This window comes from Chiloscyllium punctatum, chromosome 16 (assembly GCF_047496795.1).
Source record: "Chiloscyllium punctatum isolate Juve2018m chromosome 16, sChiPun1.3, whole genome shotgun sequence".
In the NCBI taxonomy this organism is placed as follows: domain Eukaryota; kingdom Metazoa; phylum Chordata; class Chondrichthyes; order Orectolobiformes; family Hemiscylliidae; genus Chiloscyllium; species Chiloscyllium punctatum.
Window position 1 is genome coordinate 55,515,064 of NC_092754.1, and position 6,591 is coordinate 55,521,654.

The 6,591-nt window shown below is 45.0% G+C and overlaps 1 non-coding gene across 1 annotated transcript; it reads left to right on the forward strand.

The window, feature by feature from the left end:
* Positions 1-6,164: 6,164 nt before the first annotated feature.
* Positions 6,165-6,246, forward strand: trnas-uga (transfer RNA serine (anticodon UGA)). Its single transcript has one exon. It is a non-coding gene; the product is annotated as a tRNA-Ser (tRNA).
* The last annotated feature ends 345 nt before the right edge of the window (positions 6,247-6,591 follow it).

Below are 6,591 nucleotides of genomic sequence, written 5' to 3' on the forward strand. Positions count from 1 at the left end.
AAACACATTCCGTGATTTACATTTTTAACTGTTTTTCAGAAACTGGGCCATAATTATTCAGCATATATTCTATTTTTTCTTGACCATTCCGAGTTGTCTGTCGACCCTCTTTTTGTTTGCGCTTGCTGGAGCCGATTTTCATGGATATTGGAAAAGTGTTCAACTCTCTCTGTCTGTCTCTCCGTCTGTCTATCTGTCTATCTCTCTCTCTCTCTCTCACGATACCATAATCTTCTCTTGGCCAATATAACTTGCTTTTACCTCCCGAGGTCCCGTCTCATTGGGCGCGACCGCCTCATTGCCTTGGTTTTCAAAAACCAAGTACCCACGTAACCGGTACAGCTTTGGTGACTCCAACGCTGCCCATGGTGGCTCCAAGTCTCAAACCACCGTTAATGTTGCTGTCTCTTAAACTCTCTACAGTTGAGTATTACTCGAATACCGCACGTGTGTTCACTGGTCCCTCTTCCTGGTTCGTCTATTCTCTTCAAACGAGTCTCTATGTCGGATTTCGCCACAACTCTTACCCTGACCCTATTCGATTCGGAACGCGACTCTGGGGCGATCCACTTATCCCCAGTCTTCTCACTCAAAGGGGCCAATTCAGCGCTCGAAACAAAGTGAAAGACCTTCACGGCAGTGGCGCGTACACCTCCTGGGAATCTTCAAAATCTTACCCAGTTGCAGGGTCCCAGGCGAGCCCCCGAGTTTACTGACGTGGAATTTCAATCGACCCGACGCAAATGCTACCAAGAGGAAAGAAAAAGTTTATTTTTTAAATTTGCAGAATGGACCCGACACATTTGCAAGACGCCTCATAAAATGGACACTTGACGGTTTTCACATATTCCCTTTATACTATATATCATCTTGCCTCATCACACCTCAAGCCAGGAACCTGGATCAGTCGAGTTCCTTTCCACACATGGAGTTGCTTTTTTCTAATTCATTGACTGCTGATATAATAGAATATTGACCTTGAGAATCAGCTGAAAATTAGGTTGAACTTTACATTTTTTCTGTCTTTTTGCAAAGTTAGGTCCATACTTCCTTGTTTCAACCATGCTTTCACAGATTTCACCAAAACTGATAATTTTCCATTACAAGGGATCAGGCTGACAGTGACTCAATAAGTGTGATGGAGTGAGGGTGATAGTGACACAATGAGGGTGAGGTGTCAGCGTGGTAGTGATGCAGACTGTGTGAGTGGATCAGGCCGATAGTTACGCAGCGCGGGGGGTCAGAGTTATAGTGATGCAGTAAGTCTGAGGGATCAGATCAATAGTGACGCAGAAAGTGTGAGGTGGTCAGGGTGATAGTGAAGCACTTCATGTGAGGGGTCACTGTGACAGTGACGCAGTAAGACTGAGTGGTCAGGCTGATAGTGACGCAGTAATTGGAAGGAGATCAGGCTGATAGTGATGCAGTAAGTGTTACTGTGTCAGGCTCATCCTGACGCATAAAGTGGGAGGGGACAGGGTGATAGTGACGTAGTAAGTGTGATGGGGTCGGGCAGAGACTGACGCAGTGTGTGTGAGACAGTCAGGGTGATAGTGAGGGAGGAAGTGTGTGCGTTCAGACTGGTAGTGACACAGTAAGTTGAGGGTGTCAGGCTGATAGTGGCCAATAAAAGTGAGGTGTTAGGGGAATAGTGACGCAGTAAGTGTGAGGTGTCAGGCTGTTAGTGATGCGGTAAGTGTGAGGGGTCGGTCTGATGGTGAAGCAGTAAGTTTGAGCGGGTCAGGCTGATAGAGACGCAGCAATGTGGTGGGGTCAGGCTGATAATGTCACAGTATGTGTGAGGGGTCAGGCTGATACTGATGAAGTAAGTGTCGGTGAGTCAGAGTGATCCTGATGCAGGAAGTGAGAGGAGACAAGGTGATAGTGACGCAGTGAGTGTGAGGGGGTCAGCGTGATGGTGACAGAGTAAGTGTGAGTGTTCAGGCTGATACTGATGCAGTATGTTCAGGGCGTCAGGCTAATACTGGCCAGTAAGTGTTAACTGACAGGGTGATAGTGATGCAGAAACTGTGACGAGTCAGACTGACAGACATGGTGAAATTGTGAGGCCTCAGGCTGAAAGTGATGTGGGAAGTGTGCGAGTGTCAGGCTGATAGTGACGCAGTAAGTGTGTTGGGAGCAGAGTGATAGGAACGCAATAAGTGTGAGCGGCTTTGGATGATAGTGACAGGTCAGTATGAGGGGGAGGATGGTAGTGATCCAGTGAGTGTGAGGTGTCAGGATGACAGTGAAGCAGACTGTGTGAATGTGTCATTGTGATAGTGACATGGCAAGTGTGATGGGGTCAGGGTGACAGTGACGCAGATGCTTTCAGGGAGTCAGGTTGTAGTGATGCAGTAATTGTGAGAGGTCAGGGTGATAGTGACGCAGTGAGTGTGAGATGTCAGTGTGATAGTGACGCAGAACATTTGAGGGGCTAGGCTTATAGTGACGCAGTATGGGCAAGGGGTCAGGGTGACGTTGATGAAGATGCACTCACAGGGCCAGGTTGTAATAAAGCTGTAAGTATGAGTTTCTCAGGCTGATAGTGATGAAGTAAATGCGAGGGCGTAAGGCGGTTAGGGATGTAGTAAGTGTGCAGGGGTAGTGCTAGAAGTGACGCAGTAAATGTGAGTATTGAAGCTGATAGTGATACATTAAGTTCGAGGGATCAGGCTGATCTTGACGCAGTAAATGTGACGTTGTCAGGATGATAGTTAAGCTGGAAGTGTATGGCGGCACAATGATCTTGATGCAGTAAGAGTGGGGAGTCAGGGTGACAGTGACGCAGTAAGCATGAGTGGGTAAGCCTGATCGTGATGCAGTATATGTGAGGGAGTCAGCCTTGTGGTGGCGCAGTAGGTGTGAAATGGCCAGGCTGATATTGATGCAGTTAGTGTGTTGGGGTCAAAATGATAGTGACACAATAGGTGTAAGCGGCTCAGGATGATAGTGACACAGTGGATGTGAGATACCAGAGTGACAGTGATGCAGTAAGTGTAAGGGGTCAGGATGACAGTGACACTAAGTGTACGGCTCTCAGTGTGATATTGCCACAGCAAGTGTGGGGTGTTAGGGTGTAAATGACGTCGTAAGTGAGAGAGGGGCCTTGCGATAGTGAAGCAGTAAGTGTGAGGGAGTCAGGCTGATAATGACACAGTCAATGTGACGGGGCAGTGTTTTAGTGACAAGATAAGTGTGAGGCGTCAGTCTGATACTGACACAATAAATGTGATGGAGTCAGGCTGATAGTGACACAGTAAGTGTGAGGGGTCAGCCTGATAGTGACACAATAAGTGTAAGGATTCAGGGTGATAGTAACATGGGAAGTGTGAGGGCGTGACTGAAAGTGACGCAATAAGTGTGTGGCGGTGAGGCTGATGGGGACGCAATAAAAATAAGGCCGGCAAGGTGAAAATGGCAAAGACTGTGTGAGTGGGTCAGGGTGATAGCGACGCAGTAAATGTGAGGAGGTCAGGGTGCGAGTGACACAGTAAGTCTGAGGGGTCAGACTAATAATGACGCAGTAAGTATGAAGCGGTCTGGCTGAGAGTGACACAGTCAGTGTGAGGGGGAGAGTTTTAGTCATATAGTAAGTGCGAGGCATCAGTTTGAAACTGATACAAAAAGTGTGAGTGGGTCAGGATGATATTGACGCAGTACGTCTGAGGGGTCAGGCTGATAGTGACGGAATCAGTGTGATGGGGCAGAGTTTTATTAACATGGTAAGCGTGAGGCGTCAGTCTGATACTGACACAAAAAGTGTGATGGAATCAGGCTGATAGTGACGCAGTAGGTTTTAGGACTGAGGGTGATATTAACATAGGAAGTGCGAGGGCGTCACTGATAGTGACGCAAATATGTGTGTGGTTGTCAGGCTGATAGTCACGCAGTAAAGGTGAAACTGGTGCAGTAAGTGTGAGGATGGCAGATGGACAGTGATGCAGTAAGTGTGAGGGGTTCACGCTGATATTGAGACATGCAAGTGTGAGGGGCCAGGTTGATAGTGACGCTGTGTGCCAGCGGGTCTGGCTGATAACGACGCAGAAAATGTGAGTGTCTCAGTGTGACAGTCATGCATTACGTGTGTGAGGGTCAGGGTGATAATGATAGAGAAAGTGTGAGGGGGTCAGGTTGATAATGCTGCTGTAATTGTGAGCTTGATCAGCGTGATAGTGAGGGGCTCAGGCTAATAGCGACACAGCAATTGTGAGGGGGTCACGGTGGTAGGACGCAAAACGTGTGAGCGGGTCAGGCTAATAGTGATGCATTACGTGTGATGTTTCAGGCTAATAGTGACGCAGTAAAGGTGAGAGTGTTGGTGTGCTAGTGATGCAGTAAGTGTGAGCCGCTCAGGATGATAGTGACACAGTAAGTGTAAGGAGTCAGGATAATAGTAACATAGGAAGTGTAAGGACGTGACTGATCGTGACAAAGTAAGTGTTTGGCAGTCAGGCTGATAGTGACACACACAAAATGAGGGTCCCGAAGTGAAAGTGGCACAGTAAATGTGAGGGCGCCAGATGGATAGTGATGCAGTAAGTTTGAGGGGTTCACGCTGAAATTAAGGTGGTAAGTGTGAGGGGTCAGGTCCATAGTGATGCAGTTATTGTCGGCGCGTCAGGCTGATAGTGATGCATTCAAAGACCAAATATCCAAGGCTCACTGTAGTGGTGAATAGCGAGACTTCTCAAGGTTAAGATAAAAATTAATAGTTCTCATCCTGGTCATAAATCACAATGCTTCATTTTAAAATTGTCCTCTCCTGCTTCGAGATTCACCAATGAGGGAACAAGATTTAATTGCACCACCCTGTTTATCTCTTCAAATATTTTGCAACTCTCAATGAGATTACCTCTCTTTTGTTGAAACTGTTAAAAAAAGACCGGATTTGCCCAATTTCAATTCACAGGACTAACGTTCATCCATGATATCAAGGCTAATCACCATTCGTGGTATTCCTCATATGGCATTAGTATCTTTCCTAAATTGAGGATTATACTTCCTCATACTGTAGTCCAAGTGCGGTCGAACTGAGCCACAATACATTGGAAATAATGCTTCGTTCTCGTGCCCTGAAATCCTTCTGCAGCTTTCACAACAGACTTCTACAACTGCTACTAGACTTCAATGACTTATTAAAAACTTCTCCAAGATGCAATTCTAAAAATCAGTACATCAGACTTTCTTCTTCAAATCTTCGACAAATAATCTCCACACATTTCCCTCCTGACAAGTATGATAAAGTCAAATCGTTGCTTTTTATCAAATCATGAGGGACATGGATAGGTTGACTCGTGTTTTTCTGCTGGTGAGGAAGTCAAAACTTAGAAAATATCGGTTTAAAATTAGTGGGTAAGGATTTAAAAGGGACGTCAGGGGCAACATTTTCAGTCGTGTTCAGAATGAGCTGACAGAGAAATTGTTGGAGACTGGTACAACTGTAACATTTAATGGCATCTGGATGGATATATGAGTAACAAGGTTCAGAGGGATGTAGGCCAAAAGTTGGCAAATGGGACCTACTAATTTAGGATAACTGTCCTCAATGGTCAAGTTGGAAAGAAGGGCCACTTTCCGTGTTGTATTGTTCAAGGACTTGTTGACTCTAGAACAACCGCAAAAACTTTGCAAATAATTCCGTCAAGACGATTTCAAGTTGCAAATGTTCGGTCAATCTTCCTCTCTTGTGCTCACAAGTTCATTACCTGATGTCAGAACTTACGGATTAGTTGCTGGATCCATTCCTGTAAATTGGTTCTGCATTCTTTCTAATTCCGATTTTTTTTAACGAAAGTAGCTAGTGTTTATGGACTTAGCATCAACATTTCTAATACCATATTTCGATGAATATTAAAACACAACTTTAGCACCAGATGATGAGCAATTGAGTCAAAATCGATCGGACACAGTGAGACAATGATCCTCTCTTCGTGTGGTGTACATCCGTGACTCTATAATTCAACGAAGAATCATTCCCACAACTTCAGCTGTGTCAGGATCTAGTTTGCAGTGAAAGCCTGTCAATCTGCTAAGGTAACGTTCGTCTGGGTCTCTGCAAAGGATTTGGCGAAATCTTTGGGTCTTGACAATTTGTTCTTCAAACAAAGTACATATTTCATGAATTAAGTTCTTTTACTATGAAAATTAGTCACTTTTCGGCAGCTGTGATGGCCGAGAGAATAAGGCGTTGGTTTTGAAATCCAATGGGGACTCCCTGCGCAGGTTCGAATCCTGCTCTCAGCGTTGAATCTTTTAAAAGTCATTAATTCCTTTGCAGAATTTGGATTTCGTGGAGCTTGAGCTTTGCATTCAATCGAAAGTAAATTTTCAACTCTGAAGAATCCGAAGTAATTTCAAGATGTCTAATTGAATAAATTATATGTCGAGACACAAAAAGTAATCAACTTCCAACACGAATCAGTTACAAAACATTTGTCGAACTATCGTGAAATTTGGATGTTCGCGGGGGTGGAATTAAGCAAAACAAGTAGCAATGCAATACATTTACCCGCAGGTGATGAGTTTTTTTTAGGATCAGTTGAAAGTCAAGCTGAGAAAGTTCAACCTAATTTACAACTGACTCTCTAG